Below are 21,838 nucleotides of genomic sequence, written 5' to 3'. Positions count from 1 at the left end.
GTCACTGCATTGGTTTCAGTGGAACCGAAGTACGATTAATTTAGGCTGCAATCCTATGCTTACAAGGCTATTGTGGTTGTTGTTTTTTTAAAAAGCCACATCCATACAGGATGATAATTACTTGAATAGTTCAAAGGAAGATTAGTGATGCATCCCCACTCAGAAACAGACAAGAACTGTTAACCTGACATAAGGCTTCTTCCAGTCTTTCTTTCCTTGTTTGTTTTAAAATAATGAACATCACTGGAAAGTGCAAAACATGAATTGTCAATAGGATGCTTTTCACACCAATCCTATACATGTCTACTCAGAAGTAAGCCTCCTTGTGTTCAGTGGAACTTACTTCCAGGTAAGTGTGCATATCATTGCAGCCTAAAGCTCAGTAGAACTTAAGCTTTAGTAGGCATGTATAGGATTGCACTATTAGATTGCAATCCTATGCACACTTACCTGTGTTCAGCAGGGCTCAGTTCTGAGTAAACAGTCACAGGATTGTGCTGCAAATCTGCAACTTCAAGTCAACATCACCTTTTCCAATCCCATCTTGAAAAGTCATTTGGAGAAAAAGAAACTACCACGACAAATAAAAATAAAGTTTCTGGAGACCAGACACTGCAGAAGAAATTTCCATGTGCATAGTAGAGAAGAAATAAAAACAGAAACCAAAAAAAAACAACCCCCAAACCGTGTTATTACACCACTTGCTTCACCAAGCTAGCACATATTTTTTTAAAAAAATCATTAGTTAATAGCAAAGCCAACGTGACACGGTATGACATCATCACCCCCAGCAGCATCACACATCATCATAGAGGAAGCGGGCAGGCAATAAGGGAACTTAAAACAGAGGTATGAATGCAGGACAGGAAGGCCTGGCGTGCTATGGTCCATGGGGTCACGAAGAGTCGGACACGACTGAACGACTGAACAACAACAAATGAATGGCAAAGGATCCTGGATGCTACAACTTTCTTCCTACCCTTTCCTTGGCATATACGCACACAAGAGGAAGGGGGAGAGAGCGAGCAGCACAAAAACCAAACGAACACATATGCACACAAGAGACACGGGCTGTCCCCACGCCCCCGGGGCTGCAATCAGTCCAGTCACCCAAGCAGGGCTTTGCTAACTTGCTGCGGCGCAATGCAGAGCGAGAAGAGTAAATGCGTGTGGATCTCTGAACAGGACAGCGGGGATGCGCGGGGGACGAGAGAGAAGGTGACAGCAACTAGGCTGAAGCTCGACAAACACCCCGTCTGGTTGCTTTTGCAGCAGTAGCCACTCGCGTGCGCGTCCAATGCGCGCGCACTCACACACAGAGACGTGCCAGTCCCTACTTCGCAGGCGCTTGGAGAGACTCGCAGCCCGTTCTCCCAAGAGCCCTCCGAAGAGCAGCGTGGGCTCCACAGGCTGCCCTCGTCGCGGGGCGCCGCCGCCTCCCCTCGCTCTAGGGCCAGGCTGGGTAGCGGCCAGGCGTGCTCCCCTCGTCCAGCGACAAGACGCCATCACCAATCTCCCCCTTCTCCCACCCGCCGTCCCCCCACCGCGCGCCCTCCTGCTCCAGCTTCCCTCCCGCCAGCGCAGCCGGCCGGAACGCGGTCACGACGTTACCTGCCGTCCGCTGCTGCCGGTGATAGCGCCTCCGCTGCCTCGGCTCGTTCTGAGGCGCTTCGCTTTGGGCAGCGGTGTGCGTGAGCGCGCGCGCCAGCCCGCGCGCGCGCGCCCTTCTGTTCTCCCCTCTCCCTGGGGCGCGCGAGGAAAGGGAGGTGAGGACTGCGCCGTCGTAACAGCAGCAGCCCGGGAGTCTCCCGCCGCTGCCGGGTCTCCTGAGGCGATGCGGAAACAGCTCAACGGAGCTCTCCGGGAGACACAGGCTGCTGCGGCTGTGTGCCGGGGCAGGCGCCCTCGGCCAGTCCCGGCGCTGAAAGGAAGAAATGCGCTCCCGCCGCAGCGCCGCTGCCTCCTTCGCCTGAAGTTAACCGGGTCTTTTCCGTCCGTTTCTGTCTTCTAGGCCCTGGCCGGTGCCAACGGGTGGCGGTGCGCTCTCACCGCGGGATACAGCCGCTTGGCTTGGCGCGCCGTCGCCAGCCCCCACAAATCCAACACATCGGCTTGCGTGGTGGCAAGGCAGAAGGGTCACCCCGGCGCGCGAAACGTCGACTCAGCTTGAGCGCGGTAGCGACAGGGGCCTCGGTTTCAGGATCCCCAGGGCCCTTCAGGACCAATGCACGCAGCCACGCGTTCCGGCACGTGGCATTTGAGCAGAACCCCTAGCACGTGCTGAAGAGGAGGGCGCCTAATATCCTCACAGTACAGCCGGGCTGCTCTTAATTCTGTTTGGAAAAGTTATACCCCAGCCTTGGGCTGCTCTTGTTCTATTTGGAAAAGTTATACCCCAGCCTTGGGCTGCTCTTGTTCTATTTGGAAAAGTTATACCCCAGCCTTCCAGCGCATTTGCGCTCAGGGAGGCTTGCGACAATAAAAAAGGAAGCAATCCCGTAACAGGAAGACATTAAAAATTAAAACCCCAGAAACCTGGTAGCATCGCTGGCCCAAGACATTTTGCCGCCTGGGGTAAAGGGCAAGAAGGAATGCCCCATTCTATGTACAGAAGCCAACTGGAGCGGCAGTGGAATCTTACTTCGGCGCTGGAAATGGGACAGTGTCCTTCATTGCGCTGGAGCAGGCTAGCTTAGGGGGCACAGGGCAGGCTGAGTGGCATACACAGCTTGGCCTTCCAACACCTCCCCACCATTATCCACCCCTCAGCATCCGCTGCCTGAGGCAGGTGCTTCACTCTGCCCAATGGTAGGGCCCGCCCTGCCAGTTAGGCAGATTAAAACATTCTACAATGAGCGTAGACCCCCGCATTGGAGTCTACCCTCATTGCATTGTGTGAAGGGGCATTGTCTAGAATAGGGTTAGGGATGCTATTATTATTTTATATTAGAGAGCCAAATACATGCTCTGTTCTCACTAAAGGTCTTAACTTTGGCTGGTTTTTGCCCACTGTTTTGTGAAATTCACAAACGCTGTAATGCTCAAAACCACCAAATAGCACTTGTATAATACTCATTTTTTATATGTTTGGTGCTGTCTTTTTTGAAGAGCTAATTTCACCATTGTTGCTGTATAGTCAGAGCACCTCTGTGCTGCCTGTGAGTCCTACTTAAGAGGAGCTTGGACTTGTAAAATGTGCCAGCTGGACTACTGAATATTCTTCAAAACCTAGTATAGATTCAAGGTTAAAACTATTTTTGAGCAAAACTTTGAATGAGATCTGTGAAACAGTCTAGCAAGTATTTAATTTAAAATTCTAATTGTTGGAAAGTCCACCAACATTTATTTATGTATTTATTTTTAACTGATAAATACAGCATTTTGGAAGAACTTTCCATAATAGAAAACAGTTGCCTTGTAATATACAAACATAAGTGAAAGGTTACAATAAGGCCCTTATCCAAGTGCCCCTGCAATCTGAGGGCTGGGAGTGGTCACACGAGAAAGGGCCTTTTACATAATAGTGCCCTGATTGTGGAACGCCCACCCCAGAGAGGCCCAACTGGTGCCTACCTAAGGGTGCAATCCTATGCAAGTTTAGACAGAAAAAAAAGCATACAACTCCCAGCATGCCCTAGTTGGCTATGCTGGCTGGGGCATGCTGGGAGTTGTAGGCCTTTTTTCTGTGTAAACTTGCATAAGATTGCACCCGTAGGGCACAATCCTACCGGGGTAGGCGGCCGCCTCCGAACTCAGAAGCGACCACCTATCCAGTGCAGGGCAGGAGAAGTCCCCTCTGCACTTCAGCTGCCCTACATTTGCGGCTAGACAGCCAATTTTGGCTGTCTAGCCATGGGAAGGCAGAGCTGGAGAAGCGGCTGCCAGACAACACATTGGATGTGTCATACTGGCATTTCCACCTTCCTCGCCCCAGAACGCCCCCAGGAACGCCCCATTTTGGCTGCTCCACACTCCCCTGCGAGGCAGTGCAGGAGCGGGGGAAGGTCAGTTCTCAGGGAACCAACCTCGGAGCATGGGCTCCGAGGTTGGTTCCCGGAAACCGACGTCTCCTATGGCCGTCTAGCCGCTGACTAGAGGCCATAGGATTGCTCCCTCCTTGTCTTTTCAGCACCAGGCAAAGTCCTTTTTATTATCCAATGCTATTTCAAATTTTTTAGGCTGCAGTCTTATCCACACTTACCTGGGAGTAACTAAATGGGACTTATGCCCCTTCCAACCCTACTATTCTATGATTCTGTGATAGACATGTGTAAAATTGCACTTTTAGAATGCAATCCTTTGCATGTTAAAGACGGAAAAAGTCGTACAATTCCCAACCAGCATGGTTGGCTAGAGGGATACTGGGAGTTGTAGGGCTTTTTTCTGTATATATATCCATAGGATTATGCATTTAATTCTAATTTTGAAATTGTAAACGTAAACCACTGCATTATGCTGTGGTTTTAGCATAGTTGCTTTAGCTGTGTGGAATTTATCCCTCCGGCTCTCTCTATTCATTTATTATTGCTGTGATGTTTTAGATTTCTGCTTTGGAATAGTTGTTTTGTTTGTATACTTGTTTTATTTGCTGCTTTATTCATTTTTGTTTTATTGGAATTTTTATTTTTCATTTATTTTATTTGCCATGCTGCCTAGGAAACTATTGTTACTGAGCAACTCATAAATGGTATAAATAAATATTGCATATTTGCCTTGGATCTTCTTAAGGCTGTAAAATAGTCTTGAGGACTCTGTAATCAAAATGTTTACGTGTAACAATCTTTTATTTACTTTTAAAAGTAAATCAAAGACACTCAGGCATAAAGAGTCTCGCTAATACTTTTTAAAGTAATTAAATGCAAACATTTTATAAGCTATTTAACTATATTATGACAGAACATTGCTATAAAATTGATAAAGGGATCCATATAGATCTGCCTTTATGTTTAGCAGTGTGTTCTGCTGGTATATCTGAGCAGTTCATCCAGTCTATCTCAGATTACAACAGTGTAGGGGATAGGGGGGTCTCAATAGTTTACAGTCCTTCAGCCAATGTATTTCAGTGGATGGTTTTTGTGAACCGCTCAGAGCTTCAGCTATTGCGCAGTATAGAAATAAATAGATAAAATGATTAAGACCTTGAATACTTATTATAAGTTGATACAAGTGAGTCAGAATACAATGGCAGGAAGCATAATTTTGTTCATATTGTGCAATTATTTCCCACATCACCATGATATTTCAAAACATATAGTATCTACTATGCAGCAAAGATGAATCAGTAGAATGGCCAAAATGGGGCAGAGCACAGTAATGGATGTAGGTGGCACAGGGAAACAGCTCATGGATGCCAATTCTAAACTCACTTCAAGTATGACCACCACACCCTATCAAGCAAAACAGTGTGGGATCGGTCTCATGGATTGTTAGGTGAGCCTAAAATGATAATTGCCCATACAACACTCCTCCTCATTGGCTCAATGTTTGTGTCTTGAAGTTGGTGGCTGGAGGAGACAAAAATGCCCCATGATATCTTTCTCTCCTGTGGCAGAAGCTGCCATGCAGTGTGGGTTTGAGTCCTGAGCAGTCCACCTCTTGTGCTCCTGGCATGACTGTTGCTGGCCAGACATGCAAAAAATGGGTGAGACCACATTCACCCTCCTATTCCCTCTTAGGGCTTGAATTCTCATCTCCTGCTTCCCAAGTCAATGCCCTGTTTGGTGAGTTACTGGAGGTTGCTGTGGCATCTCTATCTGCTTGTCCTGGTCCTTCCCATTCCCTGCTTGGCAAAATAGTATTTCCTTACCTCAGTAGGTCTTGAACCCCTGTCCCAAGGAGAGCTATGCTGCATGTCCTCTTTCAAGGCTTACATAATAAAGACAGCCACTCTGTACATGCTCAGTGGTACTCTGCTATTATTTTAGATAGTCTAAGGCTGAACTCTGATCTGGGTTTGAAAGCAGTTGCCAGAGACACATCCTGGTGAGTGCTAACTCAGATCCTGTGTATTTCTGATGGATTTCTGAATGCTTCAGCTATGCACATTCTAATGAAGCTGTTTCAGCATGTCTCCACACTATGCCCAATAAGTGCCATTTGTTGTGACATTTTCATAGGAAGCTTTCATTCATTTATGCCAAATTGTGGGATAATTGACTTCAATTAAATGAACAAACATGAGCTACCGTCAAAAGATTCCACTATCCTTTGTCATTAACCAAGTCATAAAAAGTCCAAGAACAAAGACCTTATAATGAAGTTTTGTGTGGCTACAGCTATTGGCCTTTTCAGACAATGTGGTATGTGCTATAGAGGGTGAGGTCAGAAGCATTCCCATTGGCCCTACTCCTGACCTCAGCACATTCAACAGAACCTCCTCCAGCAGTGCTCCCACAAATTGTACACTCAATTTGTATCCTGCAAAATGAAGGGTACACATTGAATGGATACAGCCTCCATGCATCCAGCTTGTATCCATGTACGCTCTGTTCAGAAGTTCTGATGAATGTGTGGAAGTTAGGTGTGGGGCCAGCAGGTGCAATCATGTCCTGCTCCTCTATGGCAGCCTCCCTCACCTTGGCACGTTCAAGATGTTCTGGACTACAATTCCCAACCAGCATGGCCAATGCTCAGACTTGATAGGAGTTGTAGTATCTATGTATTCATTGTATGCAACGTGTCAGGTAGAGTAGATAGGCCTTATGTTCTAGGGCAATTATGCATATTCAGTAACGATCCATATTTTCTTTAACTTATACTTGGCCATCTTTGTATTTTTACACATTGTTTTGGAGAGTATTAAAGTATTAAAGAGTATTAAAAGAAGAGTGTTCTTTTAAAGTGTGCTTTTATTTTATGGGAACACTCCGTACAGTACTAGCCTTTCTGACAATTTATGATAGTAACTCAATAAGTTTTTAAGCACCGTTATTGACCTTGTTGTATTTAAAGAACAGTTAGTACATACTGGAGGATTAGAAAAGGTATAGCACTCTGTCTTCATTTTAAGGATATTGGTTTACAACCTGCTGTTGAACAACCTGCCTTTACTATATACAATGAGGCTATAAATAGCCCTTCAGTTACTCAACTGATCTGTATAGGATGTGCCTTATAGGTAAAAAGTGAGGAAAGGGACAGAGAGCAAGATGGAGTCAGGAGCAGAAAATCAACTGTTTCTTTAAAATTGCTCTATCCTAATATTTATATTAACACAAGGACCCCTGTTGAGGGAGGGCAGTGTAACTATGAGCTAAGTATTTACAAATATGCTTCCTTTCCTGTAATAATTATGGTGATAGAGAAACATGATTATCTTTAGAAGTGACAAGTGATTAGTGTACTTAATTATATACTTGATGATTTAGATTCCTGTATAAAATTGGATTAAAGTTTGGGCATCTGATAGGCATTTGATCAACTTGCAGAGTTAGGTCAGGTCCTGTGCAGAGTTAAGTGGGGAAAGGCACCTGACAATACACAAAATGCAGACAGAATGGATTTTATACAAGATACATCCCTAGTATCTATTATATGTTTTTAAATGTGCATTTCTCTACTATAAAGTATCTAACAGTAACCTGGGACATGTTCTCGTCAGCTCCTTGCTATGCAAACACACACAGTTAATTACAATGGAGGAAATTGCTTTTGAAAAGAAATTCAAAGGAGGAGAAATTTTGAAGAAATTCAAAGGGGTTGGGGTTCTTGTGCTAACCTTACTTAAGAGGTGGCTTAGGAGAGTTCATGAGTGTCCTGTCTGTCATTGTGCAATAATCTCTGTGGCAGCCTGTAGCCTCCTCCGCTTCCCGTACTTCCGTTAAAGCCATCATGAAGTCATCCTAAGGCAACTCCTCCCATGGGGCTTTTTCAATTCAGGAAATGTAGGTGGCCTGGGAGGCTGCAGAGCAATGGAAAGATGTGTAATATAGAGAGAAAACACAGCATTAGGGATGTACAAAAGTTCCGCCACGGATCTCGGGGAGGCCGAATGCCAGCACATTTGGCCCCCCGAAATTGGTGGCGGAACGGCTCGCCACCCCCCCGCCACCCTCCGGGATGGGACTTACCTGGGGCGGATCTTCCTGGCGGCGGCAGCTCCAGCAGCTGCGGCCGGTCTTCCGACCAGCTGCCGCCGCCATTTCCAAGTTTAAAAAAAAAAAAAAACATGATAGGCTATGTAAAGATTTACGTAGCCTATCACAGCTAAATTTTAAAAAAAACACCATGATAGGCTACGTAAATGTTTACGTAGCCTATCACGGCTGATTAAAAAAACGCGTGTACACAAATGGCGGCGCCCATGGGCGCCGCCATTTGCTTTCCTTATTTTGGCACGTCTTAGTCTATGTAAACATTTACGTAGACTAAGACGGCGAAAATAAGGAGATCGCAAATAGCGTAGACTCTACGCTATTTGCGTTCCCCTTCTTTTCGCCATCTTAGTCTACGTAAATGTTTACATAGACTAAGACGTGCCAAAATAAGGAATGCAAATTTGCATATGCGCGTGTTTTTTTTTAATCAGCTGTGATAGGCTACGTAAACATTTACGTAGCCTATCACGGCTGACTGCAGGGACGCAAACAGCGGCGGCTACGGCTGCCGCCATTTGCATCCCTGCTAGCCAGCGGCTGGATGTCCAGCTGCTGGCAGAGCCAGCTGGCGGCTCCGCAGAATTGCTGCGGAGCACAGCCAGCCGGCCAGGATTCCGGGGGTGGGGGGAGGAACGGAGCTCCTCCCCCCCGGGGGAGGATTCCGGGGGAGGGATGGAACGCCTCCCCCCGCACCATCCGCATAATCCCTGAAAGGTAAGTGATTTTCGTACATCCCTACACAGCACCCTCAGCCACCTCACAGTGATTAGGTAAGCTCAAAAATACCACCAAAAGAAATTCAAAATTCTGCCTCAAAAAAGTGGAATCCTCAACACAGTTGATGCTGTTGCCACCTACAGAAGCAGTGCAATAAACCAAAAACCCTTAGGAAAAAAAGGAAGAACCTGTGCTACAACCCCTGCCAATAGTGAAACTGTTGGATAATTTCTCCTCCCCTAGGAGAAATTCAGTGAAATTGCCCCCCCCCCCTTCTCTGCCCACAAATAGGCTGGAGAATTTTGAGAAGATATTTGTGCACAGCTCTATTAAACAGTCCTGGAAGACTCAGGTTTGGAGCTGGCTTCCAGCTCCAAATCTGAATGTTTATAGCTATGTGGCAGGGTGCTAGTGATTTTGGAGAGTGGAAAAAGGATAGGGTGTTCTTTTCCCCCTTCCATTGTCCTGTAATATCCCTGAATATTGCAGGAAGGGGAGTTTGTTTTTTTTTAACTGTATTTATCTGATTTGTACCGTGGCTTTCTACCAAAATATGGCACCTCATGGCACACATCCCCCCCCCATGCCCCTGTTCAGGACACTTGGGGAGCAATCCTATGGCTGCTAGTCAGTGGCTAGACGGCCATAGGATATCTGGTTTTCCAGGAACCGACCTTGGAGCCTGTGCTCTGAGGTTGGTTCCCAGAGAACTGACTTCCATGCTGCCTCTGAGGCAGCGTAGCGAAGCCCCATTCTCCATGCTCGCAAAAGGAGTGCAGAGTGGCTGAAAATGGGGCATTCCTGGGGGGCGTTCCGGGGTGGGGAGGGCGGAAATGCCTGTACAACACATCCAATGTGTCGTACAGCAGCCTCCTAACCCGCTCTGCACTCCTGCAGCTAGACAGCCACAATCAGCTGTCTAGCCGAAAATGCAGGGCAGGAGAAGCGCTGAGGGAACGATCCCCTCCGTGCTTCTCCTGCCCTGCATTGAATAGGCAGTCGCCTCCGAGTTCGGAGGCGGCTGCCTATCTGCATAGGATTGCGCCCTTACTGTAGTTGTAAGGGGCTGGGGAAGTTAAATTCCCTTTTCCTCCCCCGTCCTTTTTCTCTTTCTGCCACCTCCTTTTCCATCTCTCCCTCTTCCTTCCTGTCCAGTATGCTACCAGGGAAGGGACAGATTCCTCTTGCCAGAGGTCTGAACTGATCACATATACCTTGTGGTTTTAATTTTTGTAAACCTCCCAGACAGCTTCACTTATTGGGCAGTATAGAAATGAAATTAATGAATGAATGAATCCCATGGATAGGTCTTTTGAAATTAGGCTGACCTCCTTACCTGTTTTATAGTAATTCCATTCCAGACAGCCAAAACCAGTCCCAAGTTAATGCATTATTATTCCAAGGTAACTCTCATGCCATCTGTACACAATAGTAATGAAAAAAGAGGCCACAAAAGTTGGACCATGTGGCTAAGTCACACCATCTTTTTGGACAGCTATCATTGCTCATGTACAGCTACCACACTTCCCATTTCGATACATTCGCCATCTGTTTTTATTTATTTATTTATTTATTACATTTATATCCCACCTTTTTTCCTCTTGCAAGGAACCCAAGGCGGCTTACATGGTCCTCCTCTGCTCCATTTTAGCCTCCCAACAGCAACCCTGTGAGGTAGGTTAGGCTGAGAGTCAGTGACTGGTCCAAAGTCACCCAGTGAGCTTCCATGGCCAAGTGGGGACAAGAACCTGGATCTCCTGGCTCCCAGTCCAACTCTCTAACCACTACACCACATTATTATTATTATTGTTGCTGCTGCTGCTGCTACTACTACAATGGCATAGATGTAATGCCAAAATGTCCCCATTTGTGTCAATACAGGGTGGCTAGTATCATTATGAAAGTGTAAGCTTTCTTACAATATTTACATGGACTCTGTCTCAAATACCTTAGAAAATCAGTTCTGTTTTTACATAGTCTTATCAACCAGGTCATGCAAGTAGCAGTGTCTCAGAATGTAGTACAGGTAAACAGAGTGACTTCCTAGTTCCTACTGGGTTATCAATATTCAAGAAAGAAAGAAAAATGGAGGTATCTTTATTATAGGTGTAAGTGGTGGTTGCCTGAGGAGAAAAGTGCTAAAGCCTTTGTAGTGTATCCATCTTTGATGCGTACACATATTATCTGGTTTTCATTCTGTGTAGCTGCTTTCAAGACTGTAGTATGTGGTGGTCTTATTTCTGACTGGCCAAAACGCATCAAACAAAAATAAACCATCAGAGAGATAGGACTGTATTTCAAATAAATCCATCATTGTCAGGAGATCTGAGAATTCTGACTACCAAAAAGAGACTAAGGGTGCAATCCTATGCATGTTATAAAGAAAAAAGTCCTACAGCTCTAAGCATTCCCCAGCCAGCATGGCTGGCTCGGAAATGCTGGAAGCTATAAGACCTTTGCCCCTTCATGGATCACTGCCTTGTGGCAAAGGGGCTTGCGTAACTCAGTGAAGCCATAAGCTAAGCCGTGCAGGGCCACCCAAGACAGACAGGTCATGGCGGAGAATTCTGACAAAATATGGTCCACTGGAGAAGGAAATGGCAACCCACTCCAGTATTCTTGCCAAGAAAACCACATGGAACATATCACAAGGCTAAAAGAGATGACGCCAGAAGATGAGCCCCTCAGGTCGGAAGGTGTCCAATATACTACTGGGGAAGAGCAGAGGGTATTTCCAAGTAGCGCCAGAAAGAGTGAAGCGGCTGGGCCAAAGCCAAAAGGACACTCAGCTGTGGATGTGTCTGGTGGTGAAAAGAAAGTCCGATGCTGTAAAGAACAATATTGTTTAGGAACCTGGAATGTAAGATCAATGAATCAAGGTAAGCTGGAGGTGGTCAAACATGAGATGGCAAAATTGAACATCGATATCTTGGGAATCGGCGAAGTAAAATGGACAAGCATGGGCGAATTTAATTCAGGTGACCATTATATCTACTACTGTGGGCAAGAATCCCTTAGAAGAAATGGAGTAGCACTCATAGTCAACAAAAGGGTGGGAAAAGCAGTACTGGGGTACAATCTCAAAAACGATAGAATGATCTCAGTACGAATACAAGGCAAACCATTCAACATCACAGTAATTCAAGTCTATGCCCCAACCACTGAGGCTGAAGAAGCTGAGGTTGATCGGTTCTATGAAGACCTACAACACCTTCTAGAACTAACACCAAAAAGAGATGTCCTCTTCATCATAGGGGATTGGAATGCTAAAGTAGGAAGTCAAGAAATCACCGGCAAGCATGGCCTTGGTGTACAAAATGAAGCAGGACAAAGGCTAATAGAGTTTTGCCAAGAGAACATGCTGATCAGAGCAAACACTCTTTTCCAACAGCACAAGAGGCGACTCTACACATGGACATCACCAGATGGTCAATATCGAAATCAGATTGATTATGTCCTTTGCAGCCAAAGATGGAGAAGCTCTATACAGTCAGTCAAAACAAGACCTGGAGCTCTTGTTGCAAAATTTTGGCTGAAATTGAAGAACGTAGGGAAAACCACTAAACCATTCAGGTATGACCTAAATCATATCCCTGATGAATATACAGTGGAGGTGAGGAATAGATTTCAGGGATTAGACCTGATAGACAGAGTGCCTGAGGAACTATGGACAGAGGTCCGTAACATTGTTCAGGAGGCAGCAACGAAATCCATCCCAAAGAAAAAGAAATGCAAGAAAGCAAAGTGGCTGTCTGATGAGGCTTTACAAGTCGCTGAGGAAAGAAGGGAAGCGAAAAGCAAGGGAGAAAGGGGAAGATATATCCAACTGAATACAGAGTTCCAGAGAATAGCAAGGAGAGACAAGAAGGCCTTCTTAAATGAACAATGAACAAATGAACAAAGAAATCGAGGAAAACAACAGAATGGGAAAGACGAGAGATCTCTTCAAGAAAATTGGAGATCTCAAGGGAACGTTTTGTGCAAAGATGGGCATGATCAAGGACAAAGAAGGCAGGGACCTAACAGAAGCAGCTGAGATTAAGAAGAGGTGGAAAGAATACACAGAAGAACTATACAGGAAAGATCTTAATGTCCCTGATAGCCATGATAGTGTGGTCACTGAACTTGAGCCGGACATCCTAGAGAGTGAAGTCAAGTGCGCTTAGGAAGCATTACTAACAACAAAGCTAGCGGAGATGACAGTCTTCCAGCTGAGCTATTTAAAATCCTAAAAGACGATGCTGTTAAAGTGCTGTACTCAATATGCCAATACATTTGGAACGCTCAACAGTGGCCACAAGATTGGAAAAGGTCAGTTTACATTCCAGTTCCAAAGAAGGGCAATGCCAAAGAGTGTTCAAACTACCGTACAATTGCGCTCATTTCACATGCCAGCAAGGTGATGCTCAAAATCCTACAAGCTAGGCTTCAGCAGCATGTGAACCGAGAACTACTGGAAGTACAAGCTGGGTTTCGAAGAGGCAGAGGAACTAGAGACCAAATCGCCAACATTCGCTGCATCATGGAGAAAGCAAGAGAATTCCAGAAAAACGTCTATTTCTGCTTCATTGACTATGCTAAAGCCTTTGATTGTATGGATCAAAACAAACTGTGGCAAATTCTGAAAGAGATGGGGGTACCAGACCACATTACCTGTCTCCTGAGAAACCTGTATGAACAACCAATTGGTTCAAAATTGGGAAAGGAGTATGACAAGGCTGCATATTGTCGCCCTGCTTATTTAATTTATATGCAGAGTACATCATGAGAAACGCCGGGTTGGATGAATCACAGGTCGGAATTAAGATTGCCGGGAGAATTATCAACAACCTCAGATACGCAGACGATACCACCCTAATCGCAGAAAGCAAAGAGGATCTAAAGAGCCTCTTGTTGAGGGTGAAAGAGGAGAGTGTAAAAGCTGTTTTGAAACTCAACATTAAAAAAACTAAGATCATGGCATCTGGCCCCATCACTTCCTGGCATATGGAAGGGGAAGAAATGGAAGCAGTGACAGATTTTATTTTCTTGGGCTCCAAGATCACCACAGACGGTGACTGTAGCCATGAAATTAAAAGACGCTTGCTCCTTGGGAGGAAAGCTATGGCAAACCTAGACAGCATAGTAAGAAGCAGAGACATCCCCTTGCCGACAAAGGTCCGTCTAATCAAAGTTTTGGTTTTCCCAGTAGTAACATATGGCTGTGAGAGCTGGACTATAAGGAAGGCTGAGCGCCGAAGAATTGATGCTTTCGAACTGTGGTGCTGGAGAAGACTCTTACGAGTCCCCTGGACTGCAAGGAGGTCAAATCAGTCCATCCTAAAGGAAATCAACCCTGAGTGCTCATTGGAAGGACAGATAATGAAGCTGAAGCTCCAATATTTTGGCCACCTAATGCGAAGAGAAAACTCTCTGGAAAAGACCCTGATGCTAGGAAAGACTGAGGGCAAAAGGAGAAGGGGACGGCAGAGGATGAGATGGCTAGATAGCATCACCGATGCAATGAATATGGACTTGAGCACACTCCGGGAGAGAGTGCAGGACAGGAAGGCCTGGCGTGCTATGGTCCATGGGGTCACGAAGAGTCGGACATGACTGAACAACTGAACAACAACAATAAGACCTTTGTCTGTTTAAACATGCATAGGATTGCACCCTAAGACTTGATTCACATATCTGTCCATGACACAACATTAGTGGGAGACCTCTGATATGTCAACATCAGGGCCCTAAATGCATCATTTTAATTATTTTTTTAATTATTTGGTGGGAAGGGTAATTTTAATCAGGACCACTGCATGTGGAGCAGGGAGATTTAACCTCCCTCACCATGGTCCTGACAGAAATCTCCCCACCCCAAGCTGATATTAGCCTCAGAAGGAAAGCTCCCACTGACACCAGATATGTGAAGGAAGGAAGCTGCTATATTCTATTCAAAGGTATGCCTTGTTTTGGAACAAACCATCTCTAAAGCATTCCAGAAATGAGGCAACAGAAAGGTCTGTCCACCAGCATATCTTCTGGTTTCATAGATACTGGTGCCTGACAGCAGTTATTTTTGACTGCTTACTATCAGTGGTCAAGTCCATTGATTTCAGTGGAACTTCCTTCCATATAAGCATGCTTAGGATCAAAGCTATTATCTGTGAGGTTCTTAGCTGAGACAGCTGCATGGTCCCCTTTCTAAGGGACATGGAAATAGGGATGTCAGAGAATTTCGCCACGAATCTCGGGGAGGCCGAATGCCAGCGCATTTGGCCCCCCGAAATCGGCGGAACGGCCTGCCACCCCCCCGCCTTATCTTACTTATCTTGGACGGGACTTATCTTGGGCGAGTCCTCCTGGCGGCAGAGGCTCCGGCAGCAGGTCAGCGGCGGGTCGGCAGTGGTGGCTCCGGCGGCCGGTCTTCCAACCGGCTGCTGCCACCACCATTTCCAAGTTTTTTTTAAAAAAAAATGTGATAGGCTTAGGGATGGATGAAAGTCCCTTACCTGGTCCCGCAGCTTTTTTTGGTGGGGGGGGAGGTGCTCCATTTCTCCCCCTGAAATTCTTGGCGGGTGGGGAGGCGCCCCGTCCCTCCCCACCCAATTTCTGTCCGGAGGGGAGCGCCCCGCTTCTCCGGCCATGAAAGAAAAAAGTAAAGTAAAAAAGAACAAAAACGTGATAGGCTACATAAAGATTTATGTAGCCTATCACGGCTAGATTTTCAAAGTCAGCCGTGATAGGCTACATAAATCTTTACATAGCCTATCACAGCTGACTTTGGGGGGGGGAAAGCTCGTACGCAAATGGCGGCGCCCATGGGCGCCGCCATTTGCGTTCCTTATTTGGGCACGGGTAGTCTATGTAAAGATTTACGCAGACTACGGTGAAAAGGGCAACGCAAATAGCGCTATTTGCATTGCCCTTATTTTCGCTGTAGTCTGCGTAAATCTTTACATAGACTACCCGTGCCCAAATAAGGAACGCAAATGGCAGCACCCATGGGCGCCGCCATTTGCGTACGTGCTTTCCCCCCCCCCAAAGTCAGCCGTGATAGGCTACGTAAATCTTTACATAGCCTATCACGGCTGACTGAAAATCTAGCCGTGATAGGCTATGTAAATCTTTACGTAGCCTATCACGTTCTGTTTTTTTTTTACTTTGTAATGGTGGCGGCGGCAGCCGGTCGGAACACCGGCCACCGCCGAGCCACCGCTGGGACCCACCGCCACGAGGGACATTCGCACGAGGTAAGTCCCATCCTGGGGGGGGGGTGTCAGAGAATTTCCCCACCAATTTCGGGGGGCCGAATGCGTTGGCATTCGGCCTCCCGGAGATTCATGGAGAAATTCTCCGACATCCCTAGATAGGCTACGTAAAGATTTACGTAGCCTATCACAGCTAAATTTTAAAAAACACCGTGATAGGCTACGTAAATGTTTACGTAGCCTATCATGGCTGAGTAAAAAAAAACAAAAAAAAACATGCGTACGCAAATGGCGGTGCCCATGGGCGCCACCATTTGCATACGCGCGGTGTTTGTTTGTTTGTTTTTTACTCAGCCGTGATAGGCTACGTAAACATTTACATAGCCTATCATGGCTGACTGCAGGGACGCAAACGGCGGCGGCTAGGGCCGCCGCCATTTGCACACCCGGCCAGCCAGGATTCGGGGGGGGGAAGGACGGAGCGCCTCCCCCCCGGCCAGAATTTCGGGGGGAGGGATGGCGCGCCTCCTCCCCACCGCGAATCAATTTCGTGAAAAGGTAAGTCACTTTCATACATCCCTACATGGAAAGGCCACCATTACACCTGTCATGATAATTTGCTTAATACACATTGAAAATCAATACATTTAGATTTAATGCACAGCTTTTTAAATTAGCCCTTTAAATTATATATTTGTTTTAATGCTTTTCTGTTTTAATATGCTTGGGTTTTTTATTGTTTTAAGATTGTATTGTTTAAAGTGTTATTCATTGCCTTGTTAGCAAATAAAGTGGCAATATAAATGTTAATAAAATAAAGAAATAAATTGGCCTTCTTCAACCTCGTGTTCTCCAGATGTGTTGGACTGCAATTCCCAACATCCTCAGCCAGCCAGCATGGCTGGGGGTTGCAGTCCAACACATCCAGAGGGCACTAGGTTGAGGATGGCTGATTTAATGCTGAGCAACTCACAGCCCCCTAGATGTTGTTGTTGGACTCCTGCACCTGTCATACCTGACTATTGGCCATCCAGGCTGGAGGTGATGAGAGTTTGAGTCCATGGCCAATAGTCAGGAATCGCACTAAGGATTTGCGCTGGTAAACAGTGATGCAAATCTATCGTGATTTTTAGAAAGAACTGTAAAGCGACAGGCAATCAATCCAGGATTCCTTCCCTTCCTTAACAATTGTGTTTATCTAAAGCTCCTAAACTTGGTATCAAGAAAAGAAAATGTCACAGATTCCCAAAAGCAAAAAAGACAGACAGCTCTACCGATTATTGGATTGTGTGCTATTTATAGAAATCTAACCTTTTTAGCCCCGAAGACAGGCAAACAAAAAGGCAGTGTGGTGTCATAGTTTTAAGCCTCAAATTATAGTAATTTTGCGTTCTTGTATTTTAATGATGAGGGAATCAGCAAAAGCCTTTGAGTCACTACCAACGTGAACCAAGGTTATGTTGTTTTCGGGGAAATGTACACTGACAATTGGTCCTGAGTATTTTTCATGGGCTAATGTTACAGTTCATTTCAGTAGCATTTGGGCAAACGCTAGATACCAAACATCCACATCTCCTACACTATTTCTTTTCATTTATATCTTATCCCCAGTAGTAAGTGTGCATACATTTAGATGTGTTAATGTATGCCAAGAATATTGGCTGTTCCCGCATCCCCAGAAGGAGTGTTGTTAATCATAGATCCTAAGGGTGCATTTGTACCAGTTGTCTTTCCCAGAAATGAGTATGTTCTGGAACAGCTGGTTCAGACTGCACACCACTTTTGAGTTTTGTCAGTGGAAAATGAGTGCTTCATTAAAGAGATTTTTGATGTTCAGTCGTTAAGTCGTGTCCGACTCTTCGTGACCCCATGGGCCATAGCACGCCAGGCCTTCCTGTCCTCCGCTCTCTCCCGGAGTGTGCTCAAGTTCATATTCATTGCATCGGTGATGCTATCTAGCCATCGCATCCTCTGCCATCCCCTTCTCCTTTTGCCTTCAATCTTTCCCAGCATCAGGGTCTTTTCCAGGGAGTTTTCTCTTCGCATCATTAAAGAGATACCATGTTTCTCAAACAGTGTCTGTCCAAAAATTAGAATCATTAAAGAGATATCATGTTTCTAATTTTTGGACAGACACTGTTTGAGGCTATTGCCTCCAGCAAGTTTGTTGCTTGAAAGGGTTTATTTGTAAGTAAATTTGCCTCAAGCTCACTCTGATGCATACTATGACTAGGGATGTTGGAGAAATCTGCAACAGATTCAAATGAGTTTGGATTTCTATGAATCCAACCTGCAGATTCTGCAGTGGACTGGCTTTTCCCAAGCTGTACAAACTTGCAGACCATTTTTAAAAACTTTTGGGTGGAATTGCACAAATTAGCACTTACATAAGTGTGCATTAGCACTAATACGCACTTGCGTGAGTGGAATGAAATTCTCATACATCCCTAAAAAAATGCAATCTGTGAATGAGCAGATGATGGAATTAAAAACCTGACAAACACAAAACACAGACAGAATAGATTTGACAAAATCAGTACATTCCTAACTATAACTGTCTTCTCCCCATGGGGTAGGGGGGAACTGAGTTGCTGGAGCATGAGAATGAAATGACCATGGATCATGAGAGAGTATTCACCAATTTGCTGTCATTGTACTTTAACAAACAAACTAACAGTGCCATGGATTCATCTCAAGCAACTTTTCTGATGATGCATAACACACACACACACACACACTGCAACCCATGAAATTTTTCTTCACTCCACAGCAGAATGCTATGTAAACAGTGCTGTTGTGTTGTATTCTTTCTTTCTCCTTCCTTATTCTTTACTTTCTCTGTGTGTTCTTCCCCTCCCCCCACCAGAAAGTTTGACTGTCTGTATGAATGTGTGAGTCAAGTTCTTCATTTGGGTTGTTGTTGTTCTTGTTGTAAACGGCTGGGTAGTTAAGCAATGGGGGTGGGAGCAGAAGAAAGGCAGTTGCTCTCACAAGGTTTCAACTGCTCAACTTCAAATTTCATAAACTTTAAATACAAAAAACAAACAATCCTGGTCCTGCATTTAAATACTGAAACCTCATAGGACTGGATGCAAAAAAAGCTACTGTGAGTGACAAACGCACTCTAAAGGTGTTAGAGTATTTATTCAGGGATAACAAGGGCTCCTTCACACTGGGCTTTTATCCTGCGATTGAGATTGCTCCTTCACGGAAGTTTGCGGGTGCTCTACATGATGTAGTGACCCTGCCGTGACCCTCCTGTACTAAATGCTCTTACTTCCGTTTTTAAATAGATTGCAGATAATGAGCTATCAGAGTTATGTTCCGCTTCAGTTTCCTCTGTCAAAAGAGTTAAAGCGGCAAGAAGAGGAGCGAGATCAATGAAAAATAGTGGAAGACTCAGATAAGGGGGGCGGGGGGAAGGAAGCACATGTAAAGGGAGTCAGAAGTGATTTTGCATTTAAAACAGAAGCAGAAAGCCCCATTTTAAATGAAGGATTTTAGGCTGGTGTGGAAGTGCCCCAAGAATCTATGATCCATAGATATCCGAGAATTATTTAACACTGTAGATATCCAGAGGTGATATATAAATGATAAAGAAGTCACATAGCAATACATATCAGAACAATATCAACCTCATAACTCTCACTCCAGTACTAACAAGTAAAAAGAGAAAAAAAAAAGACTCCCTTCCATAAACAATAGGTACAGACTAACTACAAGATACTACCAAAATATAGATGTGTATGTGTGTTACTGTAATCCTGAGGGATGTCGTTAAATGAAAGCACTGGAAAAAGAAGGAGTAAGTTAATAGACATTCGTTTAAAATGTAAAAAGCAGGTAGACTATCAGAAGTTCTGCCCTTGTGCAGCTCAGGTGAAGGATTATTCTTCCTCAGCCTTCTCAACTTTCTGGAGATATGAGCCCAGGTGATCAAACTACTTTGAGGTGAATTCTCCCACCTGGACCAGCTTGGTGCACTTTATCCTTAACCCAAGTGCTAAGGAGAATTTAACATACAGGTATACATTAGAGGTACAGATATATGGTTACATCTGTTGTGAAATGGTAATCTGTATGAACTCCACACAGAGCTGGGGGAGGTGGGGGATGCTGGTGTAAACTAACACAATTCCTGGTCAGGTAAAGGATGAGCACTCACACACTGAAAGTCACCTCAAAAAAAATCCTACTCAGGCATTCCCTCCACACAGTTGTAATCAGATGAAGGAGGAGAGCAGGGGCTGTACCTACTGACCACATTCTCACTGGCTCCACCCTCTGCGTGTAGGCTCCGCCCATGATTAGAGGGGGTAGAGCATGTACAGCAGGCTGCTTATTGACATTCCTCTCATGCGTGAATAGTGGTAGCGGACATCCAACAGCAAGGGCGGGCTGTGGGAGTGGGGGCCCACTCTTCCACACAATTACAATTGAATTACATAGAGGAAAATGCCCAAATAGAGTCTTCAACATGTGGCCTGGCCACCCCCAGGACTGCAGCCCCATGGAAGACATAAGGTGTGATCTAGCAAATCCCTGGTTACCACTGCAGCTTTCTAATGGTTATTTTTGCTGTCACAGAAATCACTTCAAGTGGTGGCTTAATTCACTGACGCTCTAGCTTGGGAGGAGGGAACCTTTTTCAGCCTGAGGGGCTGAACTGATTCTGGACAAGCATGTTGGCCTCACTGCTGGCCTATGGCACTAATGTGATTGCCCAGACCCCATTCACCCCCCCCACACACACACACACACACATATACATGCACACTTACTCATATACACACCCATTCATGCACTCACACAAACTCACATACACACTCAGTCTACCTTAAACATTATGTGATCCATGTGATCATAGGCACATTTGTTTCTTGGGAAGCATCTTGTAAAGGATCTCTAACCCACTTAGCTGGTCTTAGCACACACCACTTTGGTCAGTGCTAAAAAATAAAGAGGTATTTCAACTCCTGTTACACTCCTTTATGTGGGCGAGGAGGAGTATTTATCCTTCCATCCTATGACTTGCCCCTTCAAGATGTTCAGGTCACTGTTCAAACTTCTGCTCATTTTTGGTGTTATGCTAGGCTCCATCATGGAAACAGAATGAGAAGCACTTTCTGGTTATATCCGGATTTTCATGAAATCACTTTGGTCTGTCAGGGGCTCACAAAGCAAGAAAAGCAGAGTATACCCTACCTAAAAACGCGCTTTCATGGGTCACACAGCACTTGAAACACCCATTCTTCGAGGTTGGGTGGGCAGAGTGGAACTGAATGTTATCAACCCCATAGGTGCTGCTCAGCAAATGAGAGAAGCTTGTTCCTCACCCCTGTCCACGCTCCCCTGCTCAGGGAATTTTACTGGAAGCACTGAATTAAGCCCTGGTAGTTTACCCCACACATCTCCCCTCTCATCCACCACTGGGATATTGTGAAAGATTAAAAGATACTGTGCTATTCTGAATGGGAAAAACGGGCTACATACTGTGAATGGAGAAAGCAACTACTCCGCTATTGTGAATTCAATTCCTGAAACAATGCTACTGCACTCTTATGAATGGGAAAAACAGACTAGATATGGTGAATGGGGAAAGCAGCTACTGCGCTATTGTGAATGCTTGAAACAATACTGTTTCAATACTTCAATACTGTGAATGGAAAAAAGAGGCTAGATATTGTGAATGGGAAAGCAGCCCTACTGTAAATGGGGGAAAAGAGGGAATGGGGGGGCAGCCCCACCCCTTGACGAGGTCACTGCCAGGTCCCAGAAATAGGCATGCCCAGGATTTAATGCAGGGGGATGGGGGCACACTGCAGCGGAACTACA

General features: G+C 45.4%; 1 protein-coding gene across 2 annotated transcripts in view; it reads right to left on the bottom strand.

Moving 5' to 3' along the window:
- LOC146344947 (diacylglycerol kinase beta) overlaps positions 1–2,087 on the bottom strand; it is a 325,000-nt gene extending 322,913 nt beyond the window's left edge. For both annotated transcript variants that reach the window (XR_014792619.1, XM_084860457.1), the window contains exon 1: positions 1,612–2,087. The gene's annotated coding sequence lies outside the window, so the exon portion shown is untranslated. The remainder of the gene's footprint in view (positions 1–1,611) is intronic.
- Positions 2,088–21,838: the final 19,751 nt, after the last annotated feature.

Source organism: Heloderma suspectum, chromosome 5 (genome assembly GCF_057233095.1).
Source record: "Heloderma suspectum isolate Gila_16-S chromosome 5, 16-S_ref, whole genome shotgun sequence".
NCBI lineage: Eukaryota > Metazoa > Chordata > Lepidosauria > Squamata > Helodermatidae > Heloderma > Heloderma suspectum.
Note: the sequence above shows the minus strand (reverse complement) of the source record. Positions and strands in the feature narration are given on the sequence as shown.